The sequence below is a fragment of the Otolemur garnettii genome, unplaced genomic scaffold (genome assembly GCF_000181295.1).
Source record: "Otolemur garnettii isolate 467f Iridium unplaced genomic scaffold, OtoGar3 scaffold00220, whole genome shotgun sequence".
Taxonomy (NCBI): Eukaryota; Metazoa; Chordata; class Mammalia; order Primates; family Galagidae; genus Otolemur; species Otolemur garnettii.
In genome coordinates, this window is record NW_003852615.1 from 706,666 (window position 1) to 728,701 (window position 22,036).

The following is a 22,036-nucleotide window of genomic DNA, read 5'->3' on the forward strand; positions in this document are numbered from 1 at the left end:
GAATAATCTAAAAATGTGCATTATAGAATACATATAACTTGCATATTTCAAAAAGAAATTATATTATGGAGTTGGTCATTTTGAAAATTATGATCAAACAATTCTCAGAAGTACAGGTAATTACCTGATATTGCTCCTCAATAAATCATTTTCTATGGTTAAAGTTTTGTGGTTGGGTATTTCTTGGTTAAAAAAATAATAATGATAATGGACAAGCCAGTGGTATTGCACTACCTCCTCCCCTTCTCTACAACCCTTCTTGACTTCAGGTTAGACAAGTGGATTATCTATAAATGGTGGTCTGTGAGTGAACAGAATTTTTTTTTTAATTTTCTGGGTAGCATGAATTAGTTTGGAGTTTGAAAATTTTCATTTACTTTAAAAAATCCTGACACAAATTGACTCACATAAGCTAAAAATCAAGTTAACTATGGAGATTATATTTTCTCATCATTCTTAATGGCAAAATGATTCCTTCAACTGAAACATCATGTATACACTGACTTGTGTCAGGAAATTCCGAATGCTGTATTTCCAATGAAAGGTGCATTGCCTTACAAAGGCAATCATTCATATATAATGGAGGTGGTGAAATAATAACTCAGGAGCTGGCACAGTCCTTATATCAGTTTGTTTGACTTAGAGACTTGATGTGTAATAGCATTATCACAAATTCCATACTTGCCACTAGACAGTGGATGTCTGTGGATTCTGACTGCATGAATAAAAGCAGAGCATGGCCACAGCAGGACTGATCTACTATCGACATATGGAAGATGCATAAATACAGCCCCCGATGACCGAGAAGGAAGCAGGCATTGGAAGACTACCAAAAGTGAACAGCTTTCCTTGTCCCTGCAGGAGTAGGTTCAAAATAAATCATTCCTGAGATGGTGATTAATGTTTTATATTCTTCTACTTCTTCTTCCCCAATAAAATTAAAATAACATATAACTAGTTACATATGAGACTGGGTTCTTACAGACTTCTCAAAGGCTAGTTTACTATTTATGAATGTGGTTAGCTGTTGTGCTTTTTACCTCTCTTTAATGGCCTTGATGATGGTGAAGACATTTGATATTACTGTGTTTTCTCCAATTAGTGGGCTTTATCTTAGACTCCCTTGGGGTGGAGTGGGTTGTGATCCAACAAATGGACCCATTCTTTGTACTCCCCACTCTGTCTCTGCTGTGCCTGTTAGGTTCAGAATTGCTGCTGCTTTTAACACAGTGGCCCCATGTGAACTGTGATATTCACGAGTTGATGCTCTGATCCAAGTGAAACTTTTATGAGATTTAGCACAGTGTTGTTCTCTATTCTGCCTCATACCTTTATGTAGCTTCATGTACTGTCATGTCACCTTCTTTATGTTAGAATTGATTCATACATCACTTCTGTTGAATACTTAACTAGGATTGGCTACGGTTTGCATATTTCTAACATGAGTAGGTGATGTGTAAGTGGCCCAAATGTTAATGAGCTGTCAGTGAGCTTTACTCTCTGGCTCTGTGTTTGGAGCATTTAAGATAACTGAAGGAGCAAAGGAAATTTTGCCCTTGGAAAATATGACTCCTCAGTATAAAGAATATTTCAAATTAAAGGCCATTCATGATCGGGAAGCATTAAAGGAGGCCTTTCCTCTATCTACTTCAAACCTGAGTAAACTGACTGAGAATCAAAGGGGGCTGCTGACTTCTTTGTTACATGCTAATAGACTTGGCCCCCAGTACATTTGAAGCATGATACCTGTCTCTCAGGTTAATCTAAAAATCAATCTGTTTCCACTCATCTACAACCCCCCCCCAACCACTTTCTGTGGCTATACTTTCCACATCCCCCACACTTCTAAAGTCTCTGACCATCACTGAAACATTGGGTAATCATTCTTGTGGTTCCCCCCATGTGCATGGTATTTGGAAATAAACCTTTCTCCTATTAATCTACCATAATTATGAGTTGATCTTTCAGCAAATCAACTAAGGGAAAAGAGCAATTTCACCATAATCTGTACAATACCAATGATGTAAAAAACTTGCCAGTCAAGCAAAGGTTTAAATCTCAATTTCCTCATCTGCAAAATAGTTAGCTTTCTGTCTCGTAGTGTGGTTGTACGAATTAAAACTTTCTTCAACAAGTTTTGGAGAAAAAGAATGGCAGACTAGAAGCAGCCTGCCAGCATGTTGCTCCCAAGAAAGGAAGTGAAAAATTCAGGCAGCTGCCTATGTATGGATTGCTCTTCTCTGAAGTAACATCGTGAAATCACAGAGAAGCAATGTGGGACACTGAGGGAGGAAAAAAAATGGTGATGGGGGGAATAGGAAGATTGGGCAATACAGGGCCATGCTCACCCTGCTGGTGCCATAAATTATGAGAAAGCTGCTTCCACCACCACAGACCTTAACCTAGTCAGACAGGGGACCTGCTTGGATTCTGTACAGTCATTGCAATATACAGCAGGTGGGATGGGAACCAGTAAGCAGCTAAATCCACTTGTACTAATCCTCTAAACGTACTCTTGGGTACATGGTACCAGGTTGGCACCAGGCTGGGGAAGGAATGGATTAATAGGAAGGTTCCCTGAGCTGTACCTTGTGACTGAACACAGAAATGGATTCCAGTACAGCACGCTCTGACCTGAGAGGCTTTGAGTGACTATTTTGGTCAGTCCTGGGGAGGGCAGAGAAAACTCCCCAAGCCCTGGGCTACTAGAACTGACCTTGACCCATATGAGTTAGCATTTGGGAAGTCCCTGAGCCTGTGGGATGGCCTGACTCTTGTTCAGTCCCTGCTACATCCTCTAGTCCCCAAATGTCTCCTGCCTGCTCCACTCTGAAAACAACTTCTACATCAGATCAGCCCCAATGCCTGTATATCCCTGTTTCTGGCTCAGAGGCCCTGCATAGGAGTCCTACTTTAGGATCCTCCCCAGTCCAAGCTCTGAAGCTCTCACACCATAGTCCAAGGCTCTGTCTCTATGCCTCCAGAGCTTACACCAGCACCAAAACACTATCTCCAAGATTCACCATTGCACCTGAGCCCCAACAGCCTACCCAAGAGTTTATGCCACTACTGCAGGGCCAAAGGAACTGCTCCAAAGTCCAATTCCTCACTAGAGACTCCCCAGCCTTGAGTCACCAATACCTTGCAACCTGGTTTGAGCAAATGCCCACATCCTGGGAACCCATGGCAATTTCTTACATATCCTTACTCAGCTGTTACTGTCACCCCTTCCGGGAGACCCTAGGTAGAGCAATCCCCATAACACCAGCCTCAGTGAAGAAGGTCTCTCCCAGCTCCCAATTCAAAAAGCCTACATCTCTAAGGTGAACAACCCAATACCCAACACAAACAGCATTCAGCACAGGCTTAGGCAGAGGCAAGCAGAACATATCAGAAAAGCTGCAATACAGGCTTCTGGTGCTTCTAGCACTTCTACTCATCCTCTGCCATATCAACATTCCAGAGTAGGAATAGCCAGGCACTGTGGCAGGTGCCTGTAGTCCCTCTCTTACATGGGAGGCTGAGGCAAGAGAATCACATGAGACCAAGAGTTTGAGGTTGCTGTGAGCTATGCCATGACACTCTACTGAGGGTGACAAAGTGGAACTCTGTCTCCAAAAACAAAACAAAACAAAACAAATTCCAGAGTAGGGAGGGAACGTGACATCTAAGGATTTCCCCTTCTTCTAATCAAGCAAGAGAGTTTCCAGTAAAGAACAGGTGCCCTGCAAACCTATCAGCTCTCAATTGAATAAAAAGGTCTCAGATGAGAAGAAACCAGCAAAAGAACCTGGGCAACATGAGAAATCATAACAGATGCACACCCCAAAGGGATCATAATGAAGCTACATAAGTGAACTCCAACTACAAAGAAATTATCAAAATGACAGATATGGAATTCAGAATGTGGATGGCAAGTAAAATGAACAGAATGGAAGGGATAGTTGAAAACCAACTGAAATTAATGAAAAAGTCACTAAAGAAATAGACAAAATAAGAAAGATTATAATAGAACTTAGAGAAATAAAAGAGAAATTTAGCAATTTTAAACACAGCAGATTTAAGGTGAAGAAAAAATCTCAGATCTTGAAAATGAGACTCTTGAACTAACCCAGACATTTAAAGAGGCAAAGAAAAAAAAAAAAAACACAGGCAAAGAGATGTGGGACTATGCAAAACAAACTAATGTATGAATTATAGATATACCCGAGGGAGAAGAGGATAGAACTAAAAGCATGGAAAATCCATTCCAGGAAATTATTGATGAAAACTTCCTTAGTATTGCTGGAGATCTAGACATTCAGATACTAGATGGTCATTAAACACCATGAAGATTCCTGGAAAACAGGACATCTCCAAGACACATAATACTTTGTGACACTTTGCCACAATCTGCCAAAGTCAAAATTAAAGAGAAAATTCTACAAGCAGCTAGATGTATGCAGCAATTGACCTACAGAGGAAAACTTACCAAGCTAACAGTTTCTGCAGACATCTCTGCAGAAACCTTACAATCCAAAAAAGAATGGGCCCTCATCTTCAATCTTCCTAAATGCAACATCTGTGGGTCTAGAATTTTATATCCTTTAAAACTAAGTTTCATAATGATTAAATAAATTAAGTCTTTTCCAGGCAAGCAAACATTGAGGGAATGTATCATGACCAGACCTGCCCTACAGGAAATACTCAGAACTGCTTTATATACAAATCAGCATAATAGATATCCAATAATGTAAAGTCACCCCAAACAGCCAAGCTCATAACTCCTATAAAAAAATAGCATAAGAAGAAAAACAAAGCACCAAGGTATTACCCATTTTGGTGAATAGAACAGCATTACACATAACAATTCTATTTCTTAACATTAATGATTTAAATGCACCACTCAAAAGACATAGACTAGCTGAATGGATGAAAAAATACAAAACAAGTATCCCCAGGAGACACATCTAAACACGTAGGAGGTCAACAGGCTCAAAGTGAAAAGATAGAAAAAATATTCTATGCAAATGAAAACTGAAGAGAGCAGGTGTAGCCATTCTCATATTAGACCAAATTGACTTTAAGTCAACAATGGTAAAGAAAAAAACAAAGATGGTCATTATTATATGATGGTAAAGGGGATAATTAAACATGAAGAAATAATCCTAAATACATATGAATCCAACACAGGAATTCACAGATATATAAAATAAATACTACTAGAGCTAAGCAAAGAAATAAATAATAGTATCATAAATGTTGGGGACTTCAACACCCCACTAACAGAGCTAGACAGATCATCAAATAAGAAAATAAATAAATAAATATTGGATTTAAATTGGACTCAAGAACAACTGGACCTAGCAGATATTTACAAAACATTCTACCCCACACTGAATATGCATTCTTCTCTCACATGGGACATTCTCCAAGAGGCCACAAAACATGTCTCAACAAATTGTTAAAAATTAAAATCATACAGTGTATATTCTAAGACTATAGTGGATTAAAACTAGAAGTCAATTGTAAGAGTAACACTGAATTCTGCACAAAGTTACAGAAATTAAAATATATGTTACTGAATGATTATTGGGTCAAGAATGAAATTAAGGGGCGTTGCCTGTGGCTCAAAGAAGTAGGGCACCAGCCCCACATGCCGGAGGTGGCGGGTTCAAACTCAGCCCCAGCCAAAAAAAAATGAATGAAATTAAGATGGAAATTAAAAGAGTCCTTGCACTGAATGACAAAAGAAACATAAGCTATCAAAATCTTTGGGGAAAATCCATAGCCCTAAATGCCAACATCCAAAAGTCAAAAATGATAAATTAACAACCTGATATTATACCTCAAGGAACTACAAAGGAAGAGCAAACCAAGCCCAAAGTCACTGAAGAAACCAAATAACAAAGATCAGAATAGAACTAAATGAAATGTAAAACAAACAGACAAATAAAAAATACAAAATGCCAGTGAAACAAAAGTTGGTTTTTTCAACCAACTTCAATAAGCTCAATAAACTTCTTGCTAGATAAACCAGAAATAGAAGAGAAAGGATCCAAATAAGCTCAATCAGAAATGAAAAATGAGAAATCACAACTGATGGCATAGAAATAAAATACATTATCCATGAATACTACCAAAATCTATATGTGCATAAACTAGAAAAATGTAGATGGAATAGACTAATTTCTGAAAACACACAATCTCTCAAAGACTTGATCAGGAAGAAATACAACTTCTGAACAGACCAATAATGAATAGTGAGATTGAAGCAGTAAGAAAAAGTCTTCCAATAAAACCAAATCTTTCTTCTGTCACCTGGGTATGATCAGAAGCTTCAGTCCATTTGAGCACAAGGCTTCTTAAGTGTCAATTACCACTCCTGTGATTTGTGTGTATGGCCTAATTGGGGTTTTCTTTAATAGACTGGATTGCGCCTGGACTGTTCCCTGTCCCATGTTCTGTTTGTATTAAGATCAAAAATAACTTAAAGCAATAATAGTACAAACCAAAGTCCCAGACTAGATGGATTCATACCCAAAGTAAATAGGTCTAATTAATGTAGTTAAAGAAATAGTTTGGTTAGAAAATGCAAGATCAGCAAGAATCATAACAAAATTGTTATCTTTCTCTCATTAAATTGATTTTTTTTTTTTTTTTGAGACAGAGTCTCACTTGGTGTGGCGTCACAGCTCACAGCAACCTCCAACTCCTAGGCTTAGGCTATGCTCTTGCCTCAACCTCCCAAGTAGCTGGGACTACAGTTGCCTGCCACAACACCCAGCTATTTTTTGTTAAAGTTTGGCCAGGGCTGGGTTCAAACCCACCACCTTCTGTATATGGGGCTGGTGCCCTACCCACTGAGCCACAGGCACCACCCTAAATTGATGATTAAAACAATGGTGTATGTAATAAAAACGGAGCTAGCCCGGAGCAAGGGGCTGTTTGCTGGTCCTCACAGTGAAAGCAGCTGACCCAGGCTTCTGACCCAGCTTAAAAAAACTTTCTCTTGTGTCTTATCTTTTCATTTTTACCCCTGTACTTCTCATCTCCGCCAGCCACTGGGAGGGAACTCATGGCATAGTTTGGTGCTGGTCCACAACACAGGGTAATTAACTAATTAAAAAAAGAACTAAACAAGTTTTTAAAGTCAGAACACCAAATACCTGGTAACCACTTAACAAATGTTAGCCACCATTACATATTTTTATTCTGATGTATGAATAAATTGATTAATTCCATACAACTAATTTTAAAATTACTGATATATTGATTTATTAGTAAACTTTACACCTTTAATTCATTATATATATATACATATATGACATATGAATTCATGATATGATTCCTTAACAGCCAACTGATAGATGACCCTTTAGGTAAAACATAAATAAAATAGAATCTTTTTAAACTTGCTTTTAGAAGATTGCTGGTAATAGATAAGATGTATCAGAGAATAGAAATAATTCAAAATAAAATGTCATCACAAACATGTCTACGTGTTATCAACACATCAATCCCATAAATGTTTGGTTTTAGGGGAAAAAACCTATCATGGCTTAGAACCCACTATTGTGGCAATTCACACACTGTTATATAAGAGTGGATCAAGCTTTTAGTTTCAGAATGAGCTTTTCTTCATCAGTGATACTAGGTTTTATAGGTTTTCTTCTTAATTTCTCTAATATTGATAGTTATATATAATTTAAGTATCACATATAAGCATAATGTAAATATTATGAATATATTACATAAATATGGCACATAAATACATAAAATTATCATAGAAGTATATATAACATATTACAATAATTAGTATAATAATAATAATAATAATTTTGACTAATCAGAACATATTCCAGATTTTGTCAGTCTAATAAAAGCATCCAAGGTAATTTTCATAAATGTATTTTTCAAAATTATGAGAAATATTCCTTATGGAAGAAAACAAGCCATAGCTTGATATTCTAGTCCCCCTTGCTGCACGTCCTCAGGGCTTCCTGAAAAGTAGATTGCTGTACCCTTCTGGAAAGGGGGATAGTTTTCCTCCAACCTAGGTAGCTAAGAATGATAACATCGTGGACCTGACTGTGAAGAGTGACAGATTAGTAACAAGACGTCCTGCAATGATGTTAGGAAGATACAGTTCACCTCTTCTGAGTATCTTTGTCCTACTGAATTAAATTTCATTCCAGGAAAAACGCAAGGCCTTGTCCACACAGCAAATGAGCATCTTTCACTTTCGTGAAAACCAGTAGAGCTGATACTCGAGACACTAGGCATGACCAGAGGCAAAGGACACTGGGAAAGCACAGCTGCATGGATTAAAAAGAGGTGACACAATTATGGCAGAGGAGAGCAATCTGGCCATTCTTGATGACTGCATTATTTGTCAAGTTTTACAAAAAAGAAGTCTGTCTCTGCCTCCGTCATACATCCAAATTGCTGTGAAATATAATCAATGTTTTACCATGCAAACTAAGATGTGTGTTTTCATGTAGAGGGCCTAAATGGCAGGTTATAGTCACATACTCAGTAAGACAGTCAAGTGAAAAGGGGTGGTGATGAGACCTGGCACAAAATCCACAGAGCTAGCCAGGCAGAGCAGCAAGCCTCTAGACTAGAGGCAGCAGCATCTGGGAAAGCAAGGTACACTGAGCAAGGGGGTCGTACACTCCTAGGCACGATGGAGGTAATTAAGAAGCACTGAATTTTGAAGAAAGAGCCTGGGATATGAAAACAGGTGAGTAAAATAAACATACAATGAATTGAAGCACATAGAGTGATCATGAACTCAAGAAACCAGGTACAGACCTATTTTCTGTTAGAGGGAACTGATGTAGGAGCAACGTGAGAGCCCAGTGACCAGAGAAAGGACAACATGTTCCCAATAGTTTTGCAGTAAAAGTGGCTCAGTGACTTTATCCTCACTCAGAACTTCAAGGAGAGTGGTCCACTGCTAAAACTCAGCTGAACCGTAAAGGATTAATTGGAGCTTCTTAACTTTCCTATTAAGTTAAATTTCCTATTGAGACATATTTATCAAGGAACGAAGAAGTGGCCTATTTGGGAAGGGAGACATGCTATCAAGGGATTGAGCATTCTGAGGCAGAATAGGAAAAACAATAGGCCTGAAATTCCAAGACCTTGTAAGTGGCAAGATCCCTGAGTTCATCATGGAGAAGCTGGGGGGGTGGGGGGGGGTAGAGGCAGGGGCACTGAAAGGAGACTCAGTGTAGATGGTGTGATTGAACTAACTTTACTACGTAGAATCACCGTCTGCCAAGTCAGTGGGAGTATGCTCTTTTAGGGGAAAATGCTGGATGGAATGGTGTCCTGGTATAAGCTGGGAGGAAAAACTCAAAGGAAGCTGAGAACCTGAGTAAGTTACAGAGCTTCAGGTTTTGGAAATTAGTATTTGGATGTGACATGTGTGCATGAACACATTATCAGAGCTGTGACATTGTAGGTGGTATTGTCCTTTTCCTCACAGGATCATCTTACTAACCCTAAGCCTGCTTCTACCTGGGAGGAAGTCACTTCCCCATCTTCCAGGAAACATGGAGCTTTAGTAGAATCTCAGGGTCTCCTTTGTATGACACATTGTGTGTGTGTGTGTGTGTGTGTGTGTGTGAAGCTGGAGAGGGAAGCAAAGAAGTTCTGAGTAAATTAGAGACTGCGGTAATGGCTTACACATAACATTCTACCTTCCACAATTTTTTATGTAATTCTTTTTACAGAAGCAAGCTTGTGTGTGGATTGTATGTCCATATAAGTGATCAGAGTGACAAAACCATGCCTATGGGTGGAGACTGAGAGACTAGCTGATATCAAAGTACACCATTGAAACATTCTGGGGAAAAGAGATCTCTATTGTATTTCACTCGAGTGCACATCTCATTTCCCATTTCTAATTAAAGCACTGACAAAGAAGGACATTTTTCTCCAAATTGCCAAATAAGTAATGATGCCAAGTTAATCATTATTTGAGAAGATGGAAGAACATTCAAAATCCAATGCCTTTGCTTTCTAACTTAAATATACCTTTTTATCTAATGGCTTTTTTATCTATGGTGATATTTATTTTTGGTACCTTAGTTCCTTCCTTAAAAATCCAAATATTATGTTTTATCATGATTATTGTGTTACCAGCAATCAAGAGATTACTTCAAGTTCAGAAGCTTTTAGAAGCTATTTGTTCTTATTATGTAATATGTCACCCAAAAAAAATGTTTTCAAATAACAGATTTGTGCAAACTTAACAAAAAGGGACCAAATAAAATTTAGGAAAGAAAAAGCTAATTTATTTTCAAATAAAATGTGAAGAATGTGAAGGGATATGAGAAAATTGGCAAGTGAGGTGATGATACACAGGAAGGTGTTATATTCTTTTAATTTAAAGTACTTAAATATGCATTTAGACAGACAGCAATCAGGAATGAGAAGAGAATATTAGGAAATAAAGGCCGGTACTATGCCTTACTTTTAAAGAAATTACATAATTGTTTCAATAATAGTCAAATATATCCAGTATAATTACACACTAGATGTTAAATCAGCATCCCCAAATTTCCTGGAATTGGAGGCAAAATCTCAGTAACACTTTCCAAGAGAAGGATTAAAATGAAAGTACAGTAAGAAAAGAGTATAAGAACTAATTCTCACCAAAATGTAAAGACAATGAACAAATGAGCAGAGATTAAAGGAATAATTAGGGGAAATCCTTAGGAAGAAAAAGAGAAAGTAGAATTGTGTATGAAGGCAAATTTCCCCACCTTATAACTTTACCCTGGGCTGAGCTAGATAATCTGGAGCTCAGGGACCGGAGGAATATATGGCAGTAAGGTGGACATATTGGAAATAATTATATTTTTAAATGCAAATAAGTGATGCTATTTCTGTCCATATTTATTATTCATTGTCACTTATCCATAAACAAGTATAAAATTCATTTCTGACATGAAAATATATTTGTTTTCATTAATTTTTAGTTAATACTGCTCACTATAAAGTTCTTAACAGGAATTCTAGCATTAGTAATACTGAGTTAGAACTTGCAGCAATATAGGACTTGGATAAATAGCAATAATTTTTTTTGAGTAATTTTAACATTAAGAAAAATTTATGATAGCTTCTCAAAGCAATGTATGTTAGAATTGCCCCATGGGCACAAAGGTATATTATGTTTACTGAAATAATTAGCAGAAAAATATGAATACAAGTAAATATGAAAAATATTACTTATAAAGGTCTTAATCTTCTTTTCTAAGATACATGACAACTGTTTTACTCACTGGAATAATTATCAAGAAATTTGTTAGCTGATAGAGTATTAGAATTACATGGAATTTTATAATAGTTCATTTTTTTGTTGGCATACATAAACAATAAAATCACTATGGGTTTTTATTTCTTATTTAGATTACCCTGAGGAATTCTTGCATTTGAATCTCTTTGCTACAGAAAGTTTGCATGGAATTAGGTAGCAACGGATTCCATCATTTTACCGAAGGCATTGATGGGTGTGAAGACTGGGTGGCTGTATCCTTCAGAAAAACCCTCTGAGAGGTTATACCACAACAAGCATGTGTGAGATCAGAAAGTTATTCCGATTTCTGGCTATAAGCACAGTGAAACTAGCCTTGCTCTGTGCAGAATCACTTCCAACAGACACTCTCCTAGAAAGTATTCAAGAATCTTTGCGCTCTGCTGGGTGTTTGTTCTACATACCTTAAGGACATTAGGGGACTCTGTCACTGAGCTTATTGATTCTGGTTTCCTAATTTAAGACATGCTTCTTGACTAGAAAGGAGAAAGTAGATTTGGCCACCAAAGAAGAAAGAAATGAAGAGTGATCTTCTCAGCTCCTCTCAGTCCCCACTCAGATGAAGCTCCTCTCTCCCTGAGGAGCTGCAAGGCAGCATGGTTGGTAAAGGGATGAACAACAAGGACAATTCTATTGGCAGTATCAACAGGTCAAGTCCAAAGACATAGGGGGTATTTGAAAAAATAATAGCATTATTTATGAAACTGGGCAATTTACTTTGCGTCTTTAACCTTTAGCTTTCTTATCCAGAAAACAAGAGTAAGCACAGTTACTGTGAGGCTTAGAAAAATTCTAATCAATGGTAGTTATGGAACCCACACACATGTCACAGATAGTGGTAAAAAGGAAAAAGTTCAGTAAAACTTTTCTAAGCAAAAGAGAAGTATGCATTCATAGGTAATAATATTAGTAAAACATATGAAACTCACAATTAAAAACAATTGAAAAAGCCTGAAAATGCAGTTTTCTATTGCTGTTCTATTTAGTGGACCTACAAGGGGGCAACATGAGAAAAACACACACACTCAGCTATTAGTGACAGGCTCAGGGAGGCAGCAACTCCATATGCATAAAAATGGCAAAGGAAAGAAGCTTCCCCAAGTGAAAGCCTCAGGAGTCTTTCACTGAGCAAAGTTAATTATAGAGAGAAAATTACTCTGGTGGTAAAGATCAAGGAAGTAAGAAAAAAGAAGAAAACAAGTGTCACGTAGTCACAAAATCATAAAACAAGAGTAAGAACAGAATCAATGCTTTAACGGAAACCTATAAGTCTACTGATCCCAAATTTGCTTTGCCTTGCCCAGTCAGATCTTAATAAACATTCTGGTTGAGCTGGGCTCAGTGACTCATGCCTGTAATCCTAGTACTTGGGAGGCTGAGGCAGGTAGATTGCCTGAGCTCACAAGTTTGAGACCAGCCTGAGCCAGAGCGAGACCTGATCTCTAAAAAATAGCTGGGCAGTGTGGCAGGTGCCTGTAGTCCCAACTACTCAGGAGGCTAAGACAAGAGAATCGCTTCAGCCCAGGAGTTTGAGGTTGCTGTGAGCTATGATGCCATAGCACTCTACCAAGGGCAACATGGTGAGACCCCAAACAAACAAAACATTCTGTTTGAACTCCTTAGGGTGATGCTAACCAACACTGAGGGGAGTTACCAGATCTCGGCTGTTGCCATACAGCTTAATTAAGAATGCTAGGTCTGTCTTTTTTACTGCTGCATAGTATTCCATGGTATACATATACCATAATTTATTAATCCATTCATGGGTTGATGGGCACTTAGCCTTCTTCCAAGACTTGGCAATTATGAATTAAGCTGCAATGAATGGAGCTGGAAAATATTCTTCTTAGTAAAGTATCTCAGGAATGGAAAAAAATATCCACTGGACTCAGCACTACTATAAAACCAATTTATAATCACTCACACTTTCATATGAGAGATGAATCACAACTATAGCCCAGGATGAAGGAGGGAAAGGGGGGAGGATAGGAAGGGAGAGGGGTGGTTGGATAGAGGGGGGGGTTAATGATAGGACTACACTTAGGGAGCATATTGCAAGGGTACAAGTCAAATCTATCAAGTATTGAACACAAATGTCTTAACACTGTGATTAAGTAAATGAGGTGAAAGCTATGTTAATTAGTAGGATGTAAGCACTCTAATTTGTGCAAATAATCAACACATTGAATCCCACAAAGGCATAAATGTATTCATGATCTATGTATATATGACTTAATAAAAAATAATAAAATAAAATAGACTCAGATGTAAAAAAAATAAAAAAAGAATGTTAGCTCTGGGCAGTCTGAGGTACTTAACATTCTGTTTCAACCCCTAGGCTTCACCAGCCTGTGCTGTTTGCAACCCGGGGGTCTGAGGAGCCCAGACTTTTATCTATGGGCCCTCTAGGATGTTAGCTTAAACTAGTTTCCATCCCTAATCTTTCACCCGTAGTTTTCCATGTTAGAATTAAATTGTCTTTGTTTCTGATCTGAAGCCTAGACTCACAAAGACATGGTAGGTTAAAAGGTAATGAAAAGCTAACTGGCATGAACTTATGTGTAGAGTCAAAAACAAACCTCAGAATGATGTATCACTTGTCTGTTTCTCTGACCTCAAGATCAGAGGTCAATTAAACACTCAACAAATACTTAATAAGTACTCACTGTGCATTCAGCAGTACAAATTAGTGGATTAGTACCTGCTATAATTTTAACTCATGCTCTATTGGGAGGAAAATATGATTTTTACTTGTTGGCTTTGTGAATTTACATCATTAAACCTATGGGAAAAATGAAATCATAAGTTGTATACTCTTTAGTACACATCTGATGTGATTTGTCCCATGTGTTGTGTCACTGATTTAAAATTCCATGTTACACTATATTATTAATGTGTGTCTTAATCACTATATTATTAATGGAAAGAGTTGATCTATGTTTCAGTAATCTATTCAATATAGAAAAATCCATTCATGGCTTAGAGATAAACTAACTTTAGCCTGAAGTATATTGGTTTTAGCTTTGCTATGACAACGATTTTTCATTGGGAAGAGAAAAGAACTCAAAAAAATCTTTTGCTGAATTATAAATGAGAATAATTCATTTCCACTTATTTATTTTTCTTCAATTTTATGGCTTATAAGAACTAAAACTGTCTACTTGGCTTACATTAGCTTATATTATTCATTTCAGGGTAGGTTTTCCTATAAACTAGTTAGGAACAATACAAACCTTCCTGCTAAGTGGTCCCCAAGATTTTAAGATAGAAAGAAGAAAAGTCATCTGTAGTATGAAATAACAATTCTCCGAAGACATAAGTTGAAACTAATTTCTGGGAATGTTCCAGAGACAGAGAACAAAACTGGAGAATATAGTTTTTTGTTAAACAAAAGGAAAAAATTAACAGTTCATCATTTGAATGGAAGTTTCCAGTAGGACATGGTTAGTGAAGAGGGTTGAAAGCAGATTAAAAGAAGAGGCAATGTCTCTTTTGCAGACTTAGATCATCTTTCAGTTAACCAAAAGGCAAAAGAAAAGGAAGAGAACATTTCAAAAGTGACCCCATGATAAAATGCTTAAATGTAGTACTTCATTGTTCCTTGAGCTTTTTATTTATCTATATTTAAACTAGTTTCCTATAGTTAGAGTAAAGCTTTGTATTAACACAATTAACAGAAAATTCAAACTATAAACAGTTTTATAGAAATATTTAGAAAAATTAAGGACAAAGTAGGATTTATTTGACCATTCTAAATTGTAATTAGCTTAAATTAAATTTGGACCCAGGCAGAATCTAGAGAATGTAATAGTAATAAAAGTAGATAAATAAGACAGATATTAAACTTGAATATCTTCCTCACCTTTCACAAATCTTTTATATACATATTGTTGTTGTTGGAGAGTCATTGAGGTACAAAGAACCAGGTTACACTGCTTGCATTTGTTAGATAAAGTCCCTCTTATAATTGCATCTCACCTTCAAGAGGTGTGCCACACACTGTGACCCCCCCAACCCCTCCTTCCTTCTCTCAGTTCCCCCATTCCTCCACCCCCCACCATGTATTAGCATCAATTGTCCTCATATCAGAATTGAATACATTGGATTCTTGCTTCTACATTCTTGTGATGCTTTACTAAGGAGAATGTGTTTCAACTCCATCCATGTTAATACAAAAGATATAAAATCTCCATCTTTTTTAATGGCTGAATAGAACTCCATGGGATACATACACCATAGCTTGTTAAACCATTCCTGGATTAGTGGCCATTTAGGTTGTTTCCATAATTTGGTGAGTGTAAATTGAGCTGCAATAAACAGTCTGGTACAAATGTCCTTATGATATCTGTATTTCCTCAAAACAATCTACAGATTCAATGCAATCCCCATTAACATACCAACATCATACTTTCAAAATTGGGAAAAAATAATTCTTCAATTTGTATGGAACCAGAAAGAACCCCATATAGCTAAGGCAATTCTTAGTAATAAAAAAGAGGCCAGGGGCATCAGTCTACTAGACTTTAGGCTGTACTCTAAGGCCACAGTGATGAAAACAGCATGGTCTTGACATAAACATAGAGACACAGACAACGTCTGGAACTGAGTAGAAAACCATGAGATGAAACTAATATCTTATAGCTACTGATCTTTGATAAACCAAAAAAGAACAAACACAGGGAGAAATAATCCCTATTCAGTAAATGGTGCTAGGAGAACTGGATAACCACATGTAAAAGACTGAAACTGGACCCGCACCCTTCTCCACTCACTAAAATTGATTCAAGATTGATAAAAGATCTAAATCTAAGGCATGAAACAATAAAAACTCTTGAAGAAAGTGTGGAGAAAACACTTGAAGGGGTCTGCCTAGGGAAAGACTTTATGAAGAAGATTCCTGTGGCAATCACAACAACAACAAAAATAAACGAATAGGACTTAATTAAACTGAAAAGCTTCTGTACAGCTAAGGAGACAAGAACCAAAGCAAATAGACAAACATCAAAATGTGAAAGGATGTTTGCATATTATCAATCAAAGCTTGATAACTAGAATCTGCAGAGAACTCAAATTAAACAACAAAAAAAGAGCCAATGATCCTTTACATCAATAGGCAAGTGAGATGAATAGAAACGTCTCTAAAGAAGACAAATGGCTAACAAACATAGGAAAAAATGCTCAGCATCACTAATTATCAGACAAATGCAAATCAAAACCACCCTGAGCTATCACCTAACCCCAGTGAGACTGGCCCCCATTACAAAGTCTCAAAGCTGCAGATGCTGGGATGTGGAGAGAAGGAAACATTTTTACCCTGCTGGTGGGACTGCAAAACAATACAACAGCTTTGGAAGAAGTATGGCGAATCCTCAAAGAACTCAAACTTCCACAAATCTTTAACCAAGTCTCACCTTTACAACGTTAAGGACAACCATTCAATTTAGTGCTGTAACATAGCCCCTCTCAATCACCTCACCCTGATGTTCTACATCTTCTTTCTTGTATAGGATTTGAGAATTGAGACCATCTACTTCCATATAGGTTACTTGGCAGGACTGAGATTGGAAACCTGAGTATTAACGTGACTCAGGATATTTTTGTCACAGAAGATAAAGCTGTTAATCCAATAAAAAATTTCACTCTTTGTTTCAGAAGTGCAAACTGATTGATCTATATAGTTAACTCGTGTGAGCAATTTGTTTTTCTATCAGGCAATGTGATTACTCACAGTTATCAAATAAGAGTTTACTTTTCAAGACTTTTTTACTAAGACTATTTTATTACAAAATCAGGCCAATACCAATTGACTAGCTACCTTAAAAGACACACTGCACTTCATTCCAGGCTACAAACATTGTAAACAAGCTTCAATATTTTGCAAGCATCTTGTGGGTTTCTTTTGACTGTCCATTTTTTTTCCAAAATGTTTTGTGGAAGAACTATTGACATCCTAAAAGAGTACATATTTAATACATACAGTTTGATTAGTGTGCATATAAGTACATACCCATGAAACCATCACCAAATTTATACCATAAACCTGTTCATCATTTCCAAAAGTTTCCTCCAGCCTTAGTACTATTTAGTACTATCAAACATAGTACTTAGTACTATCAAACTTAGTGTGCATATAAGTACATACCCATGAAACCATCACCAAATTTATACCATAAACCTGTTCATCATTTCCAAAAGTTTCCTCCAGCCTTAGTACTATTATTATATTATTATTACATGGAGTAAGATCCTTAAGACAAGATCTACTCTATTAGTAAATTTTTAAGTATGCAATACAGTACTACCTATAGAGACTGCTGTACAAGAGATCTCTGGTACTTACTTGGATAACTGAAACTTTGTACCCTTTAACTAACATCTCCCTATTTCACCTTTTCCCAGCCCCTGGAAACCTTATGTCACTCTCTACTTCTATTAATTTGATTATTTTAGATTCATCATATAAGTGATATTAGGAATATTTGTTCTTTTATCTCTGGCTTCTTTCATTCAATACTCTATGTATAGGCAACACATTTATCCATTCCTGCATCTACGGACATTTACATTGCTTCCACATCTTGGCTGTTGTGAATAGTGCTGCAGTGAACATGGGAGTGCAATGCCATGCCAAGATCACGATTTCACTCCTTTGAATATATACCCAGAAGCGAGATTTTAGGATTTGGGGAAGTTCTGTTTTTAATTTTTTGAAGAACCTCTATACTGTTTACTATAGTGGCTGCAACAATTCCCACAAATAATGCATGAGGGTTCCCCCTTTTCCATAAGTCAATATTTGTTATTGTTTTTTTCTACTTTTATTAGTATATAATATATTTATGTATTTTCAAGGTACACGTGATCATTTGATACATTCATAAATGTGTAAAGATCAAATCAGGGTCATTAGGATATCCATGGCCTTAAGTATTTATCTTTCTTTATAAGAACATTCAAATTATTCTCTTCTAGCTACCTTGAAATGTACAATAGGTTATTCTTAACTATAATCACTCTACTGATTTATCAATCACTAGGTCTTTTTCTTCTATTTAACTTTATTTTTGTACCCATTAATCAATCTCTTTTTGTGCCCCCACCTCCTCCAAACATCCAAACTCTGGTAACCATCAATCTACTTATCTTTATAAAATTCACTTTTAGCTTTTTAGCTCCTACATATGAGTGAGAACATGCAGTATTTGTCTTTCTCTGCTTGATTAATTGCAATCAACATATTGACTTCCAGTTTCATCCATGTTGCTGCAAATAACAGGATTTCATTCACATTTATAACTAAAGAATATTCAGTTACATATATGTACCAAAATGTGTGTATGTGCATGAGAGAGAGAGAGGAAATGAGACAGGGAGAGAGAGCGGTAGTCTTGCTCTGTCAGCCAGACTGGGATACAGAAGTATGACCACAGCTCATTACAACCTGCAACTCCCAGGCTTAAGCAATCCTCCTGGTTCAGCCTTCTGGTTAGCTAGGACTTAGGCACATACCACACCACCATGCCCAGCTCATTTATTTATTTATTTATTATACAGAGTCTCACTATGTCACCTGGGTAGAGTGCTGTGGTGTCAGAGCTCATAGCAATCTCAAACTGTTAGGCTTAAGTGATTCTTTTGCCTCAGCCTCCCAAGTAACTGAGACTATAGGCACCCACTACAATGCCCAGGTTTTTTGTTGTTATTGGCAGTTGTCATTATTGTTTAGCTGCCTGGGCTGGGCTTGAACCTGCCAGCCTCAGTGCATGTGGTTGGCACCATAACCAATATTCTGAAATCACTAAGCTCCAGCTAATTTATTTTTTAAATACTTTATAGAGACAGGGTCTCACTGTGTTGTCTAAACTGGTCTTGAACTCCAGATTCAAGGAATCCTCTCACTTCAGCCCCATTCATTAGTAGGCTTGCTGCCTCCCAAAGTGTTGAGATCACAAACATGAGCCACCAGGCCCAGCTCGCACATGTTTTCTAAATACCTTTATCAAATCATGGGCACTGAGACCTATTTCACATTTTGCCCATTATGAATAATGCTGCAATAAATATGGCAGTGGAGATAGCTCTTTGGTACACTGGTTTCCTTTCTTTTGGATATATCCTCAGTAGTGAAACTGCTTGATCAGCATACAGGTAGCTAACAGGTATATGAACAGGTGCCCAGTATCATTAATCATCAGAGCAGCACAGATCAAAACCACAATGTGATATCACCTTGCACTTGTTAATGATGACTAGTATCAAAAATGAGTGATGAGGAGGCTGGGGCAAAAATAAATCTGCGTACATTCTTGGTAGGAATGCAAAATGGTGCAGCTGCTATGGAAAACAATATGGATGTTCTTTAAAAAATTAAAAATAGAACTACCACATGATCCAGCAATCCTACTTCTGGGTCTATATCCAAAGGAATTGAAGTCAGAATCTGGAAGAGGTATTAGTGTTCTGTGTTCACTGCAGCACCATTCACAGCAGCCAAGATGTAGAAGCAATCTGAATGCTCATCAACAGATGAATGGTTAAAGAAAAATGTGTTATAAACATATAACAGAATGTGACTTATTCTTTAAAAAGGGTGAAATCCTGTGATATGCTACAACATAGCAAAACCTTGACATCATGCTAAGTGAAATGGACCAGTCATAGAAGGACAAACACTACATGACTCCACTTACATGAGCGTTCTCAGATAGTCAAACTCCTAGAAACAGACCGGAAAGGCTGTTTCCGTGGGGTCTGGGCGGAGGGAGAAGAAAAGGAGACGATGCTATTCCATGGGTATAAAATTTCAGTCATGCTAGATGAATAAGTTCTAAAAATCTGCTGCCTAGCATAGTGCCTGTAATTAACTACACTGTATTGTACACTTAAACAATTCCTCATAGGGCAGATTTCATGTTCAGTATTCTTGCCACAATAAAAAAAAGAGAGAGAGAGAGAAAGAGAAGAAAAGAATGAAAGGATTGCTCACCTACTGTACCAGACTCTTCAGGGAGCTATGTAAAATATGTGAGAGCTATTTTTCTTGCCTTGGAAAAATTTATCATCTATTTATAATGGTAGCAATTTGGGCAGTGCTTTACGAGCACAGGTACTATTCTAAACATATCAGCATATATCACCTTATTTAATCCTTGCAAGAACTCTATACAGACAATGATATTAAAAATCTTTGTGAACAGGTACAAACTGGAAAACTACCTGTGAGCACAGACACTTTGCATAGTGTTGGGGCAGGATCCTGGAGGTTGTCTGAGCAAACAAACCCTTGCTGGATCACTGTGGGCACAAAGGTGCACTGAGGCAGCAAGGTCAAGGGAAGACATTCAGAGGGCTTAAGGCTGCAACTATTTACCAGACAGTATGGAGGCATATCAGTGTTTTAACAAACAGTACATGGTATCTATCAGCTGAATATTAACCCTTGAGAGGGCAATATCACTCACTATCCCTCTCATGTAGACATAGAGTTGGGTGACTTGCCCCAGGTCACACAGCTACTGAGTGGAGGAGGGAATATGTGACCCCAGTTAGTCTGACTCCAGATCCTGTGCACCTAACCCCTCTGCGGCTATCTTGCTTCATACTTACAAAGAAAATACTTAGCTTTAAAAACAACAAATAGTTATCCAGCAACTAAAGTTTGACAGGCACTGTGGAATGCAAGACGCATCGAAATTCAAACATTAATTAAGTAGAATTTCAGAAAAGATAAGGGTGCTAGTAAGAAATAAAGATTCAGGGAAGACTCTAACCTAGAGATGGAGATTTTTCTTCAGTGAACACAAAATGAGGATGTGCTTTTTGCACATATTATCTGAATAATTGCTCCAGTTTTCCATTATGTTATATCAGAAGACAGTAGTTTAGAAATAGGCATTTGTAGAGTTTCCAGCAATATCCCCAAGGATGCAGCAAGAGTAGTTCCAACTGCACCTTGGCCAAATCTCTTTTCATTTTGGAACTAGACGATTAGCCATGATTGCTAATGACAGCAGGAGAAAACTGGATCCGTCATGCCAGGAATTCTCCTAAGTGCAGGGGACACAAAAGCAGAACAACAATTTTTCTCTCCCTTTCTCCATTTCTTAATCTCCCCCAGCAGCAGCATTTTTCCCAGTGCTGTCTCCATCTACCTGGTACTGCTTTACTGGAGAGTATGGCCAAGGACTTGTGTTCAAAACTCTTATAAACAATGTTCCCTGAAAATGAATCAGCATTGTCTTTTGAAATCAAAATGTGGCTACTGTTTTCCTTTACGAGATTAAACTTTCCTTATAGTTAAAATAGCAATTTGGGTTCTGAATATCTTAAAACCATTTTAAGGCGACCATCACCTTAAGATGTTGTTGATACTAACTTTATGTCAATTAAAAGAGAGCAGAAACTACAGAAAGGAATTCTTTTAGTAGTTCCCTGACATTTTTAACAGAATACCATGGTAACCAAAAGTTTAAATGTAAAGGTTTCTGTTGATATTGCTGTTTCTCAAATAATAACACAAAAACTGGATAAATAATGATTTCAATTCCATGAGCAATTTGATTAACATTTAATAATTTGGAAAACAATACCAACTGGAGCTGAGAAACCAAATCTCCTAACACCAGCTTTCACTGAGAATGATCTTCAGGTGGCTGCTGGCCAATTTGCCACATGATAAAAGTCTGACACTTATTGGAAAACAGACTCCAACTATCAAAAAAAAAAAAA